A 23,244-nucleotide genomic window follows, 5' to 3' on the forward strand; every position below is an offset into this window, starting at 1 on the left:
TTCAAAACTTTTTACTTTTCGAAGTCAAGTAAGTTTTGCATAGCAATGGTACCAACATATGCCATGAATTTATTGAAAGGTTCTATATAAGCAAAGGCATTTAAAACTCACAACCAATTATTATCTACATGTGAATAATTCCAATATATGTATTAAATCAGGACAACACCAATTTTGTGTCTGCAATTCCCAGAAAACATTTCACTTACTTTTAGGTTTTCATATTAAAAAACAGGGACTTTTACCCTAAGAGCACTTGCTGAATGGAGACAAATGTGAGATTCTAGGGAGAGTATCAAAACACACAAAAGCCACAGTCTGCTCAAAGCAAGAAGGCTAAGGACTCACCCCTCCTAAACCCAGAACCATTAAGGGGTAACTAACCATACCTTAAGATAAGAATAAACTTCCCCTTGGGCACCTGGGTGGCTCAGTCGTTAAGCGTCTGCCTTCGGCTCAGGTCGTGATCCCAGGGTCCTGGGATCGAGCCCCACATTGGGCTCCCTGCTCTGTGGGAGGCCTGCTTCTCCCTCTCCCACTCCTGCTTGTGTTTCTGCTCTCGCTGTCTCTCTCTGTCAAATAAATAAATAAAATCTTAAAAAAAAAAAAAAAAAGAATAAACTTCCCCTTTTCACTTCTTGGGTCTGCAAAGAAAACTAGGTTGGTACTAAGCAAATATAGTTAAAAAAAAAAATTCCTTGGAAGTTGTAACTACAAATGAGCCCTCATATGGATTCATTCACATCACCTTAGTGATACAAAAAACTTCAAGCTTTAAATTTAAAAACATCTAAGACCACCATGACAGTGCCAGCCCAAATATACAGTACACTCAATGGCAAATCCTCTCTGGAGAAAGCTACCTTCATTCTAGGCATCAAAATATCCTCACAGAACTCCCTCAACCAACTGGAGGGTGTTATGCTGAGTGAAATAAGTCAATCAGAGAAAGACATGTATCACATGACCTCACTGATATGAGGAATTCTTAATCTCAGGAAACAAACTGGGTGTTACTGGAGTGGTTGGGGGTGGGAGGGATGGGGTGGCTGGGTGATAGACATTGGGGAGGGTATGTGCTACGGTGAGCGCTGTGAATTGTGCAAGACTGTTGAATCACAGATCTGTACTTCTGAAACAAATAATGCAACATATTTTAAGAAAAAAGAAAAAGAAGAAGATAACAGGAGAGGAAGAAAAGGGGAGTATGTCAGAGGGGGAGACGAACCATGAGAGATGATGGACTCTGAAAAACAAACTGAGGGTTCTAGAGGGGAGGGGGGTAGGGGGATGGGTTAGCCTGGTGATGGGTATTGAGGAGGGCACGTTCTGCATGGAGCACTGGGTGTTATGAACAAACAATGAATCATGGAACACTGCATCAAAAACTAATGATGTAATATATGGTGATTAACATAACAATAAAAAATTTAAAAGAAAAAAAAAAAAAAGAACTCCCTCAACCATCTCAGCCTGGAAAAGGGGGAAGTGGTGTGAAGAGTAAAAAGTTAACTGAATACAAGAAAATAGGTAACATTCTGTATGTTAACTAAATTGAATTTAAATTTAAAAAAAAAGAAAGAAAAGAAGGTAACATTACTGAGAACCAGCAGAGACAAATAGGAAAAACTTAAGACATAATAATTGATGGATACAAGTTAACACAGAATAATTATGAGTACTATTATCTTTAAACAAAAGACAAGTTTAGAAATATGTGTAGGAACCAAAATTTTTTTTCTTAAAAAGGCAAGCAGAATTGGAAAAGAATCAGAACTTTTAAGTATAAAAAAAGAGATTTATTGAAAATTTTCAGAAAGATAAAAGCTTATTAAAAAACAGTGAAAAGCATAAGTAAGCTGGAAGTCAGATCAGAGGAAATACAGTATACTGAAAAGCAGTAAAACAGTGAAAAAATACATAGATAAAGAGAGGAAGGGGTGATGAAGTCTATATTAAGTCTAATTCAGAGTTCCACTAAGCGAGGAGAAAATTTACAATACTGAACAAAAACAAGCATGACCCTGTCCTCAATGGACATAGGCTCTAGTAGGAAAGAGTGACATTCACCAAATAATGGCATAAAATTATACCTATGATAAATGAAATTAGGAAAATTTATTAAGTACTTTGCTCAATTTAAACCATGTGGTTTAGAGAGCCCTTCCATGAAGACATAAAGTAGTATTTGAGATACAAGTTGAGTGAAATAGTAAAATGTTCTAAGCAGAGAAAACAGTTACGTGCAAGGCATGAGGCAGGAGAAAATATGGAAATATAGGAAAAAATACTATTTTTCTAGAACTTAAAGGAAATTACAAGGATGAGCTATGAAGAACAATGGGGCAGGGGGCAGGGTATTGATAGTTCATAAAGTTAGAGGGGCAAAATCATTTAAAAGTCTTATAAATTGGTAAGTTTGGTCTTCTTCCTAATAAGATTAATGAGAAAATGCTGAAGGAATTTAAGCAAAGCAGGTGAAAATCAGATTCTCACTTGGAAAATATATTCATAATAATTGACAGTTCTCCTTCGGGGAACCAAAGAACATTGGGGATTATTTCTAAATCCATTACCTAATTAACATTTTATAGTAATCAGGTGCCTAACTATAAATATAAATATAATTAATTATAAAGTATAATATAATCAGTTACACAACCACAACTGCAACAAATGGCTTAAAGAAGACCATTATGAATCAACTGTTCCAGCAATGGAGCACTTCCTCATGTCATTAAGTGAGAGAGAAGAGAAAGGTGGTCATCAGACTTTTCTTTTATGCCAGTGAAATTCTACATTTTTAATTTCCTTGTCCTAAAACGTTCATGTTTTTTCATTGTTTTGACATCTTTCCTCCATTTAACTTTTAAATTTCTGATTATATTACATTAGCTACTATATCTAATTAGCTGGATCTTTTAAAAAAAAAAGATTTTATTTATTTATTTATTTGAGAGAGAGCACAAGCAGTAGGGAGAGGGAGAAGGAGAGGGAGAAGCATACCCCCCACCAAGCACGGAGCTGGAAACAGGGCTCGATCCCAGCACCCTGAGATCATGACCTGAGCTGAAGGCAGATGTTTAACCGACTGAGCCACCCGGGAGGCCCCTGGATCTTTCTTATTATTAACCATTTCTTCTTTTTTTAAAGATTTATTTTATTTTAGAGAGAGAGAGAGGGAACACGAGCAGGGGGGGGGCAGAAGGAGAGAATCTCAAGCAGACTTTCCACTGAGTGTGGAGACCAAGGTGGGTCTCAATCTGATGAAACTGAGATCATGACCTGAGCCGAAATCAAGAGTCAGACACTTAACCAAATGAGCCACCCAGGCGCCCCGATGACCATTTTCTCCACTTTAACCAATTTTTTCATTTTATATATGTTTTTAAGCTTTCTGAATTTAATTGTATTTTATTACAATTGAAAATGCTGAACACTGACTTTTACATAGATTTGTATATTTCACTTTTCCTCTAGTTTAAAAAATAACTATTTTAGTAATCTTTTACATTTACTTTTTTCACCTTTATCTGGAGTATTTTTATTTGAATTTTCTTTAGTTTATTCCATAATTTTTATCACTTCCTAATCTTTTAGCTGTTTGTGTGAATCAATAACCTTTATGTCTATTTTTTAAATTTTAATCTAATGAAAAGTAAATGCCTTTCAACACTTTGTTGAGGGTGGAAATCTTGTTTAAAAAACAAATGAAAAACGAAGTGTTTCTCTAATTTCTCTTACATGTGTTCTCATCCCACTGACCTATTTTTTCTTTTATTTTGAAATAATTATAGATTCACAGGAAAATGCAAAAAAAAAGAAAAAAGATAGAGTCACCCAGTTTCCCCTAATAGTTACATCTGTATAGCTATAGGATCATGTCAAAACCAAGAAATTGATATTGATACAAACTGCAAATCCCATTTCACCAGTTTTACATGCACTCATATCTGTGTGTGCATGTGTGTGCACATGTACACACAATCGATTTTACTGTATCCTCTGTGTGTCTTCATGTAACCACCACCACAACCACGATTTGGAACTATTCTATCACCACAAGAATCCCCAGTACCCTCACACCATTTACAAAAACCTTGAAACAGAGCCTAAATTGATGTACACAAGAAAGAGCACAGAGTAGTACTCCTGGAAAAGAAAGATTCAGGCAGTTTGTGAAAGAGGTAAAAAAGATCAAAGGTATGGAACAGACAAAAAAGATTTTCTGAGGAACAGCTGTGTGAGAGTAGCTCTTGGTTCGGGAGAAAGATAGGTAAAGATTTTGTAGTTTTGTTCAGCATTCTGTCATAACTTCTCCAGTTACTTACTCAAAAAAGATAGTATATGCTCACGTGCATTTATTTTAAATAATGATATGGGCACAGCGTTAAGAGGCAAGCACACCCAGCTTTATTTGGACTACAGAATGATGAAGTTTCAAGACTAGCTGATTGAAAGCCCAATAAAACCATAATTTAGCAGAAATAGCAGGCTACATGCATCACTATTTTCTAAAATAAAACTCATCTGGTACTCCAAAATTACTCATATGTTCTTCAAATACACTATATTTAAAAGAGGACTCCTTGTACTTCAATAAGAGTAAAAACTAAGTTTAAAAACCGTTTATCTCACATTTAAAATTATAACAGTATCAGATTTACACAATCTATATTGTAGTACATAACAGTGCTGTATCATAGTAAAAGGATTGCAAAAGATTTTATCCAAACCATACATACCACCACTACATACATATTCCTTACCACTACAGATTACAGAAGACAATATTTGTCTGCAAACACAACATATGTCAGAATACCAGAGATTTCCTGGCTTTACTCACTAAAAAGTGGGAGACAGAGACATTTCAAAAGATAAAAATATTTCTAAATCTGTAATTATTTCTTCAACCAAAAAAGGTAAGACCTCCTTTTTTCCCTCAGAAAGTGATTACTTCGATATGTTTTACCCCTAGCCCTTCCCTGAAGAACAGAAAAGACCTTGCAAATCATTCTATTCCTAGAAATCCCTAGTTGAGCTCCAAGATCAGCACAACCATCTTTGAGTTCACCCAGTTTACAAGATATTAAATGGTTTGATAGGTACCCTTCATGGTTCATATATCCACTTCAACTTTATAACCTTATGATATCAAAATCACATTTCATTCACGTGCATAATTCTCTAGCTTTAAACAAGATTTTTTTTGAAAAAATATACATGTTTACCAAGAAGGGAAGAAGAAAAGTGGGACAGGAAAATCTAAAAGGACATGTAACAACTGGTTAATGACAGATACCTATGGGAAATACATAGAAGAGAATGAGAGAAAATTATCACTTTTAACCTTATGTAATTCACAATTATTTAAACTTCCCAATACACAGTTGCTTCTGACCTCACTATGTTATATAACTATATGTCTCAGTTTACTGATCTGCAAAACAGGGATAATAAAAGTATCTACCTCAAATGAATGAGGCAAAACACTCTTAAAAAACGCCTGGAACTTAGTAATAAGCCTTCAAAAATTAAATAATGTTTTGTTCCTGATACTATCTATTACATGCAATGAAATAAAAAAAACATAATACAAATCATGTTTTCAAAAGGTAAATATAAATACATTAAAAACAGTATCAGAAGAGATAACTAATATATTTTTTAGGTAAGCTTTATGCCCAATGTGGGGCTTGAACTCACAACCCCTAGATTAAGAATCATGTGATCCACCAGATGAGTGAGCCAGGCACCCCAATCTATATTTATTTTTCAAAGAACTCTTCACAATTGCAATTAAATAACTGTGTCAGACAGCAAGGATCATACTGTGAGATTCACAGTACTTGCATAATGCTTAGCACACAGTAAATGGCAAAAAATATTTATTGAATGAATGAAATTATCATGCAACACATATATGATGCTGCTGTATTTTAAGTTATTTGTAACCATTTATCAATTAAAAGAAAAAGTATATATACAGAAAAGAGAATCTACTTATGTAAACAAGTAAGCATTTTTAGACTGCTCAACAAGGCAGACATTTTCCCCCCAAAAGCTGAAAAAAAAACTCTAAAATTAGAACACATGGTAGACATGGCAACCACATTTCTGGACAGGAAGAAAACAGAATCAACAGTCTCCCACCTTTATTTTACATGGCTAGCTGCTTTTGGCTGCTTCAAATTATAAGAGCAACAAAATGAAAATCCGTAGCAATTCCAAACATAACAAAAAAGATGAACAGATATTGGAAATACCTGTAATGGAAAGATCAAATAATCAAGTAAATGATTCCAAAGTAATTTTAGTATATAGAGATTTTTCATAAATTATATCCTGAGAATAATAACTAACTGTGGCTCAAGAAAAGGGCAAAAACAAAAAGGCCTACCAAATATGAATACCCTTACAGAGAAAAATTAACTATTCTGAAAAACAAATTCTAATTAATTGCTACTAACTGCCATTTTTGGTTAAATCATTGAAATGTGACAACAACCTAAAACATACACAAAAAAAGTAAGCTAGATCATGGATTAGGGTTAGAAAAGGAGGAAAAAAACAGAAAGAAAAAAAATTAACTGTGCAAATTCAGAAATATATAATGTCCCACTGATCTAAATCTAAATAAAAATAAGATTTTAAAAGGGAAAAACCCACATTTCTATAAAAAAGTTTCCTTTAAATACTTTTCAATTGCTTTTGATGATTCAAATATTAAAAGTAAATTGTTTTCAACATTAACTGTGGCTAGCGCCTTAAAATCATAATTATTTTTGCTTCTTTTCCCACAACTTTTCTGATTTTAATATTAAATGAGTTCTTTTCATGTCTTACGAAACAACATAACTTGGTACTTGCATACCTAGAACTCGGCACACTAAAGTTAGGAGGAACAAAGTAACAGATAAAAGAAGAAATGTCTCTGGGATTTCATACATAATTGCTTTGTTGGTTTCTTCCCAATTTTATTTATGGCACATCTTAAATTTATGACTCAGTAAGCATATCCTGCTCAATTTGATCCCAGTAAACAAACATGGAAAGCAAAATCCAAAATTATGGATTAGAAAAAATTTAGATTTACATGTCAAAGGTACTCAAACCTAGAAAAAAATTAAGGTATTTGGAATACAAGTTCAATTATTTTTTCATATGATTTTAGAAATATTGATATATTAAAATTACTAGTTTGAAAGAAGAGGTTTAACATTGAAAACAAGAAATTCCTTTCAATTCATAACCACATTAAAGTGTCATTCATTCATTCATTCATAGTTAACTCAATAACCGTTATCAGGTCCTGTGCCTATACTAAATACATTTAAGTGCATAATTGTTGCCCTCATTCAGGGAAAAAGTTAACCATAAATCTCATTAGTAGGTAATATACAATTTATATATAATTTTAAAACTATGAGCAGGACTCAGATGACTGGTGATCCTCAGATGACTGAGTGACCTTAGTTTAGTGAGTATCATTGCAGGTTTGCTGTGATTTTAGTAGGATTTCCAGTGGGCCTCAATATAGACTGAATGGGTGGAAATTTGACCATTCTGCTGGAGGATCCTTAACGTATTTGTTGCTCATTTCTCTGGGGACCTTCACTTTCCCTGAGAAGACAATTCTCTAATCATTTCCCTAGGGGTTTTGGCTAGCAATATTCAAAGTGCAGAATGAAGAAAAAGGAGCTGAAGGAAAATAAAAAAGTTGCACCACTTAGTAAAAGGATAATCATGTAGTCCTATCACGTCACACCAGAAATACTGATGCAAGTGTCCTTGAAGCCAAAACCTTTGGTGCTCAGATTCTCGAGAGAATGCATCCCCCCATTTCCCATAAGGTAGGAAGGGTTGGCTGCCTGGCTGAGAATATGGGGAAGGTCCTGCGAGGCTACTTCTCTTCATATCACCTGTCAATTAACCCCTCCATTTTCAGCCCCATCAATTACCTCTACTATGCAAAGCATACGGTACTCCAATTTTTGAAACTTTCTGAGATCTGCCAGCTTCTCTGCTGACATTTATGTTTCAGTGTTCTTGAATCTCATTAAGTGGGTCACTGCTTCTCATCCATTCTATATTCTAAAACTTTATTAATATCTTATTACTGTTCTCGCCTGTTCTCTCTGTCCTTTTTAACTTTTTATTGTTATTTTGGTGCAATTTTGGAGGAATGAAGATAAACATGTGTTCCACCAGGTACATTTATCCAAGTCTCACTGAGATTATTTAAACACAATAAAAAATGACAAACTCCTAGTCTCTTTCCCATCACTTCATTCTGCTGCTACAGTAATCTACCTAAAATAGGTAAGTGACTGTTCAATCCACATGTTGTGATTCAATGACTTTCCATTCTGTACAGGAGGAAATGTCCAAAATCTTTATTGTAACACAAAACTACTTATGCTCTGTTCTATGCTTGCTCTTCCTTACTTCATTTTCTGCCACTCCACCACAATTACTATAAATTATGCTCCAGCTTGGCATAAATTCTTGGGATTTCCCAATCTGAACCTCTTTTCTCACAAAATGACTTCTATACCCTTTTCCAATCAGAAAATGTCAATTCAGCATTTAAAAATCACATCAAGGATCATTCTCTGTGTAGCTTTTTCTTACCTCCCTTGCCAAGCTAGGTACAGCTTTTCCACTTCTCTCATTTTTATAAACGTTTATTTTATCATTGATTGGTTCATTTTCTACCTGCATATCTGTCTCTCTCCTTACTCTCTGGACTTCCTGACCAAAAGTTTTCAGTTTACTCTTGGTTATATCTGCAAGGCCTTAAATTATCTAATCAGGAATAAAGACATGAGTATTACTGGGGCACCTAGGTGGCTCAGTCAATTGAGCATCAAACTCTTAATTTCGGCTTATGTCATGATCTCAGGGTCATGAGATTGAGCCCCAAGCCGGACCCTGTGTTCAGAGTGGAGTCTGCTTGAGATTCTCTTTCTCTCCCTCTGCCCCTCCCTTCCCCTCCCCCACTTTCTCACGTGCTCTCTCTCGCTCAAACAAAATCTTTACCAAAAAAAGTGAAATGAGTATTAAGTTGTTTTCCTTCTAAGACTTTTCCTGAAACTAAGCTGGCTGAAAAATACAAATGCTATTCCCCTGATTTTTCTTAGTAAGATTCAATAACTGGTAGGGAATATATGTTCTACTATAGAAGAAAAAGCATTATCTTGGAGATAGGAATTTGGGGTTCCATTTCCAGTTGCGGTAACTAAATTGAAAACAAATGTAAACAAATCAGCTAACATAATTACCCTAAATCGTCCTTTTTCTTGCTGGAAAAGGGAGGACATTAAACTGAATAATGATAATTAACACCATAACAAAAGACTTTTTATAAAGTGTTTTACATATGATATGAGCTCATATAGTAAAAAATTAACCTAATCCAAAGAGGAGTCTGCCCTCTGCCCTGGACTACTGGGAGGGGACCTCTAGGCCTCTGGAATATCCTGCCTAATAGGCATGTCTATTTGCCTGGAAGCTTTGGCCAATGGACAGTCTAACCGTCTGATTTATGATGGGAGCTCTGGGCCACACAGTATCAGCTGTAACCTCCACAGAAGAAGTGATAACTAAAGGTATGAGTCTGACCCCCTGGGAGTGGCTAAAGACTAAAGGTCAGTCATGTGGACAGTATGTGATCAAGTCCCAATAAAAACAATGAACACAAGAGGTTTGATAGAGCTTTCCTGGTTGGCATTAATCTGCACAGTGTCACACACTATGGCTGGAAAAAGGTAATACTGTTTTAATATTTTTTTTTAAGATTTTATTTATTTATTTGACAGAGAGAGACACAGCGAGAGAGGGAACACAAGCAGGGGGAGTGGGAGAGGGAGAAGCAGGCTTCCGGCGGAGCAGGGAGCCCGATGCAGGGCTCGATCACAGGACCCTGGGATCATGACCTGAGCCGAAGGCAGACACCCAACGACTGAGCCACCCAGGCGCCCCAAGAGGTAATACTGTTGATGACTCAATAGGAGAAGATGACCAGGAGCTTCATGTTTGAACTCCTATTGGACTTTGTATCCTAGGACTCCTCCCCTGCCTGATTTAAATTTGTATCCTTCCTCTGTAACAAACTGTGGGTATGAGTATAGCAGTTTTCAGTCAGCTCTGTGAGTCTTTCTGGCAAATTATCAAACCTGAGGGTGGTTTTTGGAAACCCCTGAACTTAACAATGGTATCAGGAATGAGGGAAGTCTTGTGGAGACTGTTCTCCCAAATTGTACAGATGGCCAAACTCACTGCAGCTGGTATCAGCAAGATAAATGCTAACCAACTGAATGGTGTGGTTTGGAAAGAAAAAGAATGAGAGGGTAGGAGATGACAAACCCTTTATTTCTGTATGGCCACAGGGCCAATCCATGGTATGGAACTAAAACTGTACTGTGATCAGTTACTAGAAATACAACTTACCGATGGAATTTAGAAATGGTGGATCCAAGTCCTAAGGGGTTAGCTCACTAGATATATGAAGAAATACAAAATTTTAAAAATGAACTAACTATACAATCTCTTAATTATTGTTATCTCTAACAACTAAAGAGAAAAAGTAAGGGAGAGTGATGGGGCAGAGCCTGATGCTGAGCCAAGCCTGGGTTTTGGCGAGATCCAGCGAAAGCCACTAGTCACATATCTACTTCTTTAGGGAAAAGTTTTGCTGAAATAATAGTTAATAAAGATTTTAAGAGAACAGGGAAAGAGAAAGGCAAGAGTCAATAGACTCATTCCTGCTGAATGAAAATCTTTCAATGGCTGTTAAGAAATGGGATGATCGGGGTGCCTGGGTGGCTCAGTCGTTAAGCGTCTGTCTGTCTTCGGCTCAGGTCATGACCCCAGGGTCCTGGGATTGAGCCCCACATCGGGCTTCCTGCTCCACGGAAGCCTGCTTCTCCCTCTCCCACTCCCCCTGCTTGTGTTCCCTCTCTTGCTGTCTTTCTCTCAAATCAATAAATAAAATCTTTAAAAAAAAAAAAAGAAATGGGATGATTGAAGTGGACATTGATGGATATCAAAACAAAGATCTTACTGCAGCACTCTTAGAGTTTGGGAGAACTGACAGGAGGAACTGCTAGGTTCCCCAACATTAATGAGCCCTAAATAAATCCTCTTTATTCATTCTAGTTTGAGATAACCTTAAGAACTAGGAAAGGGGAAGATGAGTATGAGAAACTTCAAGTTTTCTCAGCTAATGTTTCCACAATCTAAACAAGATTACAGATGAGAATGCCTGAGTCCCCTGGCCAAACCCCAGCTGGGGTCCAAAGATCAGGGGCACATTAAATGGGTAAAATAGGACAGAAAAAAGATGTTTTTGGGATTCCTTGCTATGGGAGCCCCAGGTACTAAGGATATAAATCTACTGGTGAAATGGAGGCTACAGTTAAGATTAAGGGGATATAGAAATGTAAAGGTTAATATGATTAAGTAAAACATTTAGATGACATTTGGAGTGTTTGAACAGACTTTATGTAAAGTAGTTGCATCTCCTTTACCTGAAAGTATTACAAAGATTATTTATTATGCCTGACTGGGGAAGGTTTCTCCTACTTAGCACTATAAAACAGAAGGCTTATAAAGCCATTTTAAGTGCAACAGTGACTGGACAGGTTAAGTGGGAGCCAACGAGAATGCTCTAAACTACACAAGTTAATTTCAAATAGTGTAGTAAGGAAGCTAGACAAATTCTTTGTACAACAGCCCTGTGAACAGGACTCTCAAGTGCCAGTATCCTTCAATTCTTATTTTTCAGGCTATATCTACTATAAAGGATACCACTGGGAAAGAATCTCTGGATACTGGTCCTATTGGGCTAATGGACCATGTGGTATATAACTTCTGGCAAACTGATCACTAAATAACTTCATGACCAAATGCTTAAAAAAAGGGTCCCTGTTGATAATACAAAAAACATAGTAGTGGCATGTCCAACATGCCACAGTATACTATGCACAAATTCATATCATCCATTTTTGTGGGTTTTTTGTCCATCCTGAGACAAGGAGGAAGACCTATGGGAGGCTTTATGGCACACTCTAAATTACATCTAGGTGTGATTGCTCATCTAATCCTAGTACAGGGACCCAACATTTTAGAGTAAAAAAGATGTATCCCAACTGTACTCTGTTAGTACACAATGATAATAAAATGCATGCTGGATTAAACAACACAGGCACACAAAACAGAAAAGGACTTTAGAGGATATTGGTACTGGTCTAGTCATTGTAGGACAAGATGAATTTGCTTTTAATGAGGAGTGGCATTCAGAAGAAGAAGACGTACTAACGAGAATAAGGAGACTGGAGGGAGTTCTCCTCCAGGAGGAAAAAGCAAGGGATGAGAATCAGCCTATGAAGATAATGGGGCTGTAGTGAAATGCGTCAGGCAGACTCAAGAAACATTCCCAACATCAAGAAAGAACTATACTCTGACCTATAAGGGCCTCTGGACTGTTTTTTTTTTTTTAAGATTTTATTTATTTTGACAGAGAGACAGCGAGAGAGGGAACACAAGCAGGGGGAGTGGGAGAGGGAGAAGCAGGCTTCCTGAGGAGCAGGGAGCCCAATGCAGGGCTTGACCCTAGGACCCTGGGATCATGACCTGAGCCTAAGGCAGACGCTTAACAATGGAGCCACCCAGGTGCCCCTGGACAGTTTTAATACAGAGGCTCAAGTAGCCATAGGACAATGATCCTTCATCTTAGATGCTAAGGCTCAAGGGGCACACCTAAGGGGATCTTATGGACCTCCAAACCTATAGAAGTTCTTCTGGGGCACCTGTAATATACATCGATGAACTATGTATGACTGCCCTTACCCCCACGACTGATCAAAATAAAACATACCCTTTGGTATAACCTAATAGAGGAAGGAACTATTCTGAATACTTCTTGTGTCCTCCCTGTAGGAGAGAGGTGGGTCCTACAATAGACAACACACAGTGGGAACCAGTCTTAGTGCAAGCTTGTGAACTGAAACAGGCTAAATTGCTTTATTCAAAACTGACTTGGAACCCAGAAATAGCAGAATAAGGGCCAACTGTAACTAATACAATTGTATATGGGTAAGAGTTAATTCTGTTGAGGAGGCAAATTCCTCTGCAATTCTGACTAATCTCTTCCTTAATGAAACTGAAATGTATTATGAACATCCTGCAATTGTAACCAACATATAACAATGACATTGTTGGTAAGATTCACAACTTATAAAAAAAAAAAGTCTAAAAATAATACTGGTGATAATCAAATGTATCAGGAGACTGAGTTAAAGCCTTCTCAGAATACAATGCTGATAGAAAAAGAGTGGTCTGAGGAAAAACTACATTTAGCTAGCCATCAGTTAATTTCTATGCTAAATTAGTTTATCAAGTTATAAGTTTATCATAAATTACAAATAGCAGTAAATCATGGGAGTAAATGAATAACAAAATTAGTACAAGAATATGAAAATGTATGAAATGGCTCTATAAGTCAGATTAACTATTTACTTATATCTCTTCCTACTCCACACCAGCTCCTCCAAATGTTGCACATATTGATAATGTTGCTATTGCTATGACCATCATATAAATGCTATACGAAGTATAGATATCCAGACAAATATGACTGTTTTGCTGTAGGAGAGTACAGGACAAAGGCTAGGGGGTGGCCTGTATAGTGAAGAAGCATCTCTACTCAAGAGATCTGGCCTAGATGTCAGTTACTAAGAGGTGATGTCTAGGGGCGCCTGGGTGGCTCAGTTGGTTAAGCGACTGCCTTCGGCTCAGGTCACGATCCTGGAGTCCCGGGATCGAGTCCCACATCGGGCTCCCTGCTCGGCAGGGAGTCTGCTTCTCCCTCTGACCCTCTTCCCTCTCGTGCTCTCTATCTCTCATTCTCTCTCTCTCAAATAAATAAATAAATTCTTTAAAAAAAAAAAAAAAGAGGTGATGTCTAGGCCTTTGGAATGTCCTGCTTGATAAGAGTCTTTGCCTGAGGACTCTGGCCACTGAACAGTCTAATAATGTGATTTATGATGGGGACTTTGGGCATTTCAGTATCATCAGTTACAACTTCCAGAGGAAGTGATAACTATAGGTACTAGTCCGATGTCCAGGAGGAAATAGAGACTGCAGCTCAGGTATGTAGACAGTATGTAAACTGAGCTCCAACAAAAACTGTGGACAGCAAAGACTTGGGTGAGCTTCTTTGCTTGTTAAAAACTCTGTGTAGTGCTGCACGTTGTGGCTGGAAAGACAGAATGATGTCCATGACTTCACAGTCTATGTTGTGGACCCCTCCTATACTCTGTGCCCTATGCATCTCTTCCACTGGCCGATTTTAATCTTCATCCTTTCTCTGCAATAAACTGCAGACACTAGCATCACAGTTTTCATCCTTCTAGTGACTTATCAAGCCTGAGAATGGGTTAGGGAAACCCTCAAACTTACAAATGATGAGGAGAAGTTGGTCTTCTGGGGATTCCCCTAAAACTGTACAGTTGGCAAAACTCACTGCAGTGCTATACTAAGGCTTTTATTTATATACTTTGCTGCTTAACCTTCACAATTACTTTATATGGTAGGTACTACTATTATGAAGACAGTGAGACAGAATAAATAACTCAAGTTCATCCTGATATTAACCACAAATGGCACAGTAGGAATTTGAAGGAGGAAATCCAACATCAAGACTTATGGTTCTTAATATATTACACTGCATTCCTAGATGACTGCTAAGGTTCTCTTTTTCAATAAATACACTGTCTAAATCTATGACTAGAACATCTCTAAGGTCACATCAAGCCATGTAAATCTATGAACAAATAGTAATTCAGATGGAGTTAAAAACAAACCTTAAATAAAGCTTCATTATATTTATTTTGTTGTTCGAATTGTTATTTTTTTTAGAAAGGTTTTTTTTTTTTTTAAGATTTCTTTATTTTAGAGAGCAAGCAATTGAGCGAGAGCATGAGCAGGAGGGGAAGAGGGAGAGGAAGAGAGAATCTCAAGCAGACTCAGCATGGAGTCCAACGTGGGGCTTGATCTCATGACCAGGAAATGTGGTCAGAAACCAAGAGTTGGCCACTTAACTGACTGTGCCATCTAGGCGCCCCAGAAAGTTTTAATTCTTTGTACTATTAAGGATATTAAAAATGCTGTATTAACAAAACTTAAAAAGTAGCTGTCAAAGTATATTAACAGAAGACAGATCTAAAAGAATTCATTTGAAGAAAATCATTTCCAAAATAAAAACTACATGATAAAGTCATTATAATAAATTTCTAATTTCTTGGGAAATAATAACTATTTCTATTGAAAAGACAAATTAGGGGCGCCTGGGTGGCTCAGTTGTTAAGGGTCTGCCTTCGGCTCAGGTCATGATCCCAGGGTCCTGGGATCGAGCGCCGCATTGGGCTCCCTGCCCCACGGGAAGCCTGCTTCTCCCTCTCCCACTCCCCCTGCTTGTGTTCCTTCTCTCGCTGTGTCTCTCTCTGTCAAATAAATAAATATCTTTAAAAAGAATAATAATAAAAAAATGTAAAGACAAATTAAGTCAGGCATAATCCCATCTTTCTAAAAAAATGATTTTAATTAGTTGGTAATACTTTCTAAGTATATAATTTTGACACCACTATAATCAAGATTATTTTTACTTGAATTTTATTTGTCCATGCTTCTCTAAAGTATTCATAATTATAATTTTTAAAAGCTGCATAATATCTGATTTAACAATATTCACAAATTGTGGTAGGACTATAATGAACATCTTTCTGCATAAAACATTTTGCCTTTCTTTTTGTATCTGCAGACCTAGCAGACTGTCTTGCTCACATAAGGTGTCTGATAAACATTAGCTGAACTGAATTTAATTTTTACTTTTTAAAAATTGTTTTGTAAAAATAATTTCCTGAGAGAAGAATTAATGAATCAAGAGGATGAACCTCTTTATGGTCCTTACAACAAAATACTTTCCCCCAAAATAATATCATTTATGACCCACAAGAAAAGGATAGATGTGCTCATTCATTGTAGTCTGTCAGTATTAGCTTTTATCATTTAAAAACTTTGATACTTTACTATACATAATTTGATCTCATAAAGTGCTTTACTTTGCAGAGAAATAATAACTTTGAAGGTATGGTGTCTTTACTATCGCTTCATTATTTACCAAAGAACTGTAAAACTAATAATTCTTACTCTGCAAACTCAATTATCAATATATAAAAACAAATGAATTTATTTCAAAGTTCAATTCACACTAGGAATGTGGCATGGGTTCACATTTCAGTAAAATTTGGTTGAGGTCATAATCTAAAAACAAAGTTTGGCAATGTAACAGCCAGATATGAAGGTATTTTGTCCCAAAGAACAGTGAAGTCTATTCTAATTATTTTTTCATTTTTTAAGTTAATTTATTTAAGCAATCTCTACGCTCAATGTTGATCTTGAGCTCATGAGCCCAGATCAAGAGCCACATGCTCTATCAACTAAGCCAGCCAGGTGCCCCAAGGAACATCATTTATTTATATATATATTACATATATACATATATATATTACATATATATATATTACATATATATATTACATATATATATATATATATACAGTCCTTACCATGGTATCTGGCACAGGGTAGGCACTCAAGATTTGTCAAACAATTCTACTATTCTAATTTGAGAGGGTGTCTTTCAGAACAGAGAACAACTAAAAAGTACTTTCACTAGGCAAATAATCTAAAGGCAATATATTGATAAACATTTACGTATTTATAATCTGATCACAATTCCTGATCAAACCAGAATAATCTATCTAATGAAGTTGAAAAGTTGCACTGGGAAGAAGGAGAAGTCTGAGTTTCCTAAAACTCCAGAAAATTGGATAAATTATTACAGATTAGAATACTTAGTTGGCAATAAAGTTTTAAGTTCTTTCCTTCTGCATTTTGAAAATAACCCATTTTGGGTAATTTTACATCCCCTCCTCTCCTCCATGACAATTTAAGATCTCATATTTGTATTTGATTAGAATGGGGGCATCTATTATAAGCATTTTTATTATTTGTCTTTAACTACCTGGCATGTTTAAAATTGCTAACTTGCATATTTTTAGCACAACTGGCTGATTATGCTTTCCTGTCATTTGATCTTAGTGTAAAGTAACAGCCAGGAAACTTGCTGTAATTCCCAATAACATTCTTTTTCACTAGCTGGGGTAGAATAAATTCATCACTTTAAAATTTATCCACTGTCTAAGATAGTTAAAGCACTGTTCTAGACTTCTAGGAACGATTCAAAGATGACTAAGACATGATTCCTGTCCTCAGGGAACTTACAATCTAGTAGGGAAAGACAGACATGCAAACAAATAGGTGTAATACAAAGCAGAGGTGCTAGTTGTTAAAACAGAGGTACAAACAAAGTTCTACAGGAACACAGGATGGTGAGATTAATTCTGGTTGGGGTGATCTGGAAGGCTGAGCCTGCAGAAAAGTAGTAGAAAATTCTGCCCCTTAGAAAATGCAGCAGTTGTTACAGCCCAGCTGGGTTAGGGTCGAAGCCCCACTCCCCACAGAAGGTTTTCCTAAAGGAGATGGAGCCAGGGCCCTAATCCAGTTAGGTAGGTTATTCGTTGATTTCAATTATGAATGCCAACACTTTCTTTCCCTGGTGCAAATAAATGTGATTTGATGAGTATTTTACTTTACTTAAAAAAAAATGAAATTTAACAGTATGTTAAGTAACTTACATAAAAATGTAAGACACCTTGGCTTTCATCATCAGAATAGCCTCAGGTGGTACCCTGATCATACAGGACCAAGCCAAAAAAAAAAAAAAAAGACACCACTTCAGCATGTTACATAGGTGGTGCTCCAATGTATGTTTTGCTATTGATACACTGGGAAGAAAGATAAAAAGACAATTCCAGAGAACTGGGTATTATACTATCCCATATTTTGTTGAAGTTTTAATTTTTAAATTTTTAAAATAAACTTTAGAAAAGGTTAATGAGACTACTGGATTTTTTCTGTTATGTCATGATTTCAAGAACCAGCAGGACACTGCCAGTTTCTACTGATTTCTTAGAATAAGTAGACAATATAACCAATATGTAATACTTAACAGGTACCACACGAGGGGTGAAACAACTAGAAAGAGGAGAATACAAACATATGTTTAAGTACAAAAGAACATGAAAGCAAGTATCATGTATACAGAATTAGAAACATTAAATTTATAGAGAATTAAAGATAAGAATATTAGTTTCTGCTGTTTAATTCCCCCCCCGCCACTATGTTTAATTCTATTGCCATCTCATATGTAACCCTAAACTTTCTCAAATTTGTAAATATAGTATTTTATTCTGCTATATGAATTTAAAAATTCTGAATTTCATAAGTACTGCTTGTAGATATCGTTAAATAAGCCTCATTTTAATAAACAGTAGGGAAAAAATACAATCTCAGTTATGTGTACTAAACATAAATGTTTGTAGAAGTCTTATGAAACTTAAAAATGATTATTTTCTAAAGTATACCAAGCACTGTCACTTCAGTTATTTGTTCCATTAATTTTTACAACATCCTAATACAAAGAAAGAAAGGAAACAGGAAGAAAGGAAGGAAAACACATCCTGACTGTCTGAATTAAGGAAGATATCTCATTATATAGATGTCCTTTAAATATAAACAAACAATTCAAAAAGTCTTGCTATCATAAAATTAGCTGAGCAAACCATGAGGCAAATACAAAAGGGTTATAGTATCTCTAATAATATAAATAAAGCTTATAACAAATATTAGAAAAACACAAAATCCTAATAAGTAATTGAAAAAAGACAATCACAAAAATACAAGTTGCTAATATATATGAATATTCATCCCATTAAAGAAATGCAAATTAAAACAATGAAATAGTATTTTAAGATATCAAATTAGCAGATATAAAAATTACAACATTCACTTCTGTACTCTTGTAAAAATCCTTTTTTAAATGTCTGGGTTTTAAAAACAAGACAGTCTGAAAATAAGTAATCAATGTTTGCGGGGGTGGGAGTGAGGTGGGGGATTAGGATTAGGGTGAAGATGAAAGCACTCACACACTGACCAGGGGCAATGGCAGTAAATATTTGTGGAGAGTATCAGGAGATTTTTATGTATTTTTTTCAAGTTCATACCCTCTGACCAGTAATTCTACTATTATGAATCTAAATTTTTAAAACAATCAGAGATGCAAAGATTTACATATTTATCACAATATTTATCATTTATAATCATGAAAAAATTAGGAACAATATCAAACATTAGGGAAATGGATCATTATAGGATGAAATATTATTTAGCCATTAAAAACTGTTAAAATTATTACTTGTGAGGAGGAATGAATATGTTGAAATATCAAGTAAAAAAAGCAGGATCTACAATTTTAATGCAGTCTTAGCTAAAACTATGATTAGAAAGCAGAGATTTTATATCCTGCTGCTTATTTATTAGTTTTAATACATGGGAAGGCACATAAAATCTTTAGGGTTTTCTATATATAAGATCATATCATCTGCAAACAAATAACTTTACTTCTTCCTCTCGAATTTAGATGCCTTTTTTTTCTTTGTCTTGTCTACCTGCTCTGGCTAGAACTTCCAATACTATGTTGACCAGAAAAGTGCCCTCTTGGTCTTATTCCCTATCTTAGAGGAAAAGCTTGCAGTCTTTCACAATTGAGTATGACGTTAGCTAAGCAAAAGGATATAAAATCAACACATAAAAATCAGTTGTGTTTCTACATTCTAGTAATAAACAATCTGAAAATGAAATTATCAAATTGATTCCATTTACAATAGCATCAAAAAGAGTAAATTCCTTAAAAATTGACCAAGTAAGTGACATACTTGTACACTGAAAACTACACAACACTGCTAAAAAAATTTAAAGAAAACATAAATAAATGGAAAGACATCTTGTAGTCATGAACTGAAAGGCTTATTATTGTTAAGATGTCAATACTACCCAAAGTAATCTACAGATTCAATGCAACCTCTATCAAAATCCCAAAGTTTCAGGCTGAAGTAGAAGTATCCATCCTGAAACTCATATGGAATTCCAAAGGACACTGAATGGCCAAAACAGTCTTGAAAAAGAACAAAGTTGGAGTATGCACATTTCCTGATTTCAAAACTTACTACACAAAGCTACACAGGGCACCTGGGTGTCAGTCATAGTTGAGCGGCTGACATGATTTCGGCTCAGGTCATGACAATGGGCCCTGCATCGGGCTCTGTGCTAAGCAAGGAGACGGCTTGGGATTCTCTCTCCCCTTCTCCTTCTGCACCTCCCCCTCCACTCACATGCACTCTCTCTCTTTATCTCTCAAATAAAATTTTACTACAAAGGCACGGTAATCAAAATAGTGTGGTACAGGCATAAACACAGATATATAGACTGATGGAACAGAGAACCCAGAAATAAACACCTGCATAAATGGTCAAATAATTTTTGCATAAGGTGCCAAGACCATTCAAAAGAAAAAGGAAGGTCTTTTCAACAAATGGTAATAGGAAAACTGGATATCAACAAGCAAACGAAAGAAGTTGAACACTCACCTAATACCATAAGCAAAAATTAGCTCAAAATACATCAAAGGCCTACATATAAAGCCTAAAACGGGAAAACTCCTAGAAGAAAACATACAATAAAAGCTTCATGATTTGGATCTGGCAATAATTTCTTGGACATGACACCAAAAGCACAGGTAACCAAAAAAATAAACTGGACTTTATGAATATTAAAAAAATCTGTGCATCAAAGACACTGTCAACAGAGTAAAAAGGCAACCACAGAATGGAAGAAAATGTTTGCAGATTCCATCTAATAAGGGATTAATACCCAGAATATATAGAGAACTCCTAGAACTAAGCAAATAAAAACAACCTGATTCAAAAATGGACAAAACTTGAATAGATATTTCTCCAAGGAAGATAAACAAATAGCATATAAGCACAAGAAAAGATGCTCAATGTCACTAATCATTAGGGAAACATAAATCAAAACCACAAGGAGCCATTAGGATGGCTATTATCAAAAACTAAAATGAACAAGTAGTGCCAAGAATGTAAAATAGTACAGCTGCTGTGGAAAACAGTATGGCAGTTACTCAAAAGTTTTAAAAATACAATTACCATATAGCAATTCCACTTCTTCAGCAATTCTCAAAAGAATTGAAAGCATGGTCTCAATGAGATATATGTACACCCGTGTGCATAGCAGCATTATTCACAATAGCTATGAGGTGGAAGCAACATACGGGTCCCTCAACAGACAAAGGAATAAATAAAATGTGGTACATACATAATGAAATATTATTCAGCCTTAAAAACGAAGGAAATTCTCATACAGGCTACAACATAAAAATAAACCTCGCAGACATTAATGCTGAGTGAAATAAGCCAGTCACGAAAAGACAAATACCAGATGATTCCACTTCTACTGAGGTAGTTAGAGAAGTCAAAATCCTAGAGACAGAAAATAAAATGGTAGTTGCCAGGAGTTGGGAAGAAGAAGGAATGGGGGGTTGCTGTTCAATGGGTATAGAGTTTCAGTTCTGCAAGATGGAATAAGTTCTGTAGATGGATGATTGTACAACAATGTGAATATACTCAATGACACCGAACTTTATACTTAAAAATGATTAAAGTGGAAAATTTTATGTTAAGCATATTTTACCATATTTTTAAAAAATTCTTTAATTCTATGGTAGAAAAAAAAGCAGAGAAATACTTTTTAAGAAAATACGTCAAAATATGTCCTGCTTGGTGATGAAAATAGAATGATTCATGATTTTCTACTTTATACCATTTAGCATTTTCCAATGTTTTAATGTGTACCTTTTTTTAGATAAGAAAAAATAAGCTGTATTTTAAAAAGAGGTTACATAGGGCGCCTGGGTGGCTCAGTTGGTTAAGCGACTGCCTTGAGGTCAGGTCATGATCCTGGAGTCCCGGGATCGAGTCCCGCATAGGGCTCCCTGCTGAGCAGGGAGTCTGCTTCTCCCTCTGACCCTCTTTCCTCTCGTGCTCTCTATCTCATTCTCTCTCTCAAATAAATAAAATCTTAAATAAATAAATAAATAAAAAGAGGTTACATAATTAAATATTTTGTGAGATTAAAAGGTTTTCAGCAGGGGCGCCTGGGTGGCTCAGTTGGTTAAGCGACTGCCTTCGGCTCAGGTCATGATCCTGGAGTCCCAGGATCGAGTCCTGCATCGGGCTCCCTGCTCAGCAGGGAGTCTGCTTCTCCCTCTGACCCTCTTCCCTCTCGTGCTCTCTATCTCTCATTCTCTCTCTCTCAAATAAATAAAATCTTAAAAAAATAAAATAAAATAAAAAAATAAAAGGTTTCAGCAGAATTAAATTTCTAAAATAATGACAAAAATTATTACTAAACAATATCTTCTAATTAAAATTTTCTCCAAAATCAGTAATTTATGAATACATATAGGAGTTCACCTTGATTTTAATAATTATCTCTAAGACAGGGCAGAGGTTTTCTAAAGTTCTGTTTATTCTTTAACTATGATACTGAGGCATACTTTCTGGTATTGTTGTTACTGCTTCCTGCTTTTGAGGCTTTTCATAAAAAATTCACATATATGTCCAGTTTTAACCAATTTTTGAGTTAAATTTTATAAAATAAAAAAACATGTTAGTCATGGCTTTAAAATCTTCATATTAACAATTCAATATATTCATCCAACAAATGTTTCTTAAAATCTATCATGGATAAAATTATCTTCTTTTGCTAGAGCATTTAAAGTATCTTACCAAAACTATAGCTCAAAGATATCATCTTCCATCTTTTGATATTATACATATTTTCTTTTAAAAATATAATTAGTTCATTTCATTCTTTTTAACCACTTATATCCTCAGACTTTTAAAGGTCTAACTCACTAAAAGAGAAAATGTGTAAGTACTACAATTATTAACAAGAAAAACTATTCTTGAAAATAGTTAATTTATGTTAAAAAAAATCTGAAAGTACCTACTCTCATGGTATTTATACCAAATACCTGAAATAATGTTTTAATGGCTTTAAAAATATTCCTTTGATATCAATGTAAGAAAATTATTTCATTCAAACATATACAGCCCAATGGTTAAACAGATATGGCTTTCTTCCTAATAGAACGATCTTATTTGGTATGTTTCTTTTTTTTTCCCAAGTTTGTTTGTT

General features: G+C 35.4%; 1 protein-coding gene across 4 annotated transcripts in view; it reads right to left on the reverse strand.

The window, feature by feature from the left end:
- Positions 1–23,244, reverse strand: part of JMJD1C (jumonji domain containing 1C) — a 333,639-nt gene that overhangs the window by 171,029 nt on the left and 139,366 nt on the right. The window lies entirely within an intron of this gene.

This window comes from Zalophus californianus, chromosome 15 (assembly GCF_009762305.2).
Source record: "Zalophus californianus isolate mZalCal1 chromosome 15, mZalCal1.pri.v2, whole genome shotgun sequence".
NCBI classification, from domain to species: Eukaryota; Metazoa; Chordata; class Mammalia; order Carnivora; family Otariidae; genus Zalophus; species Zalophus californianus.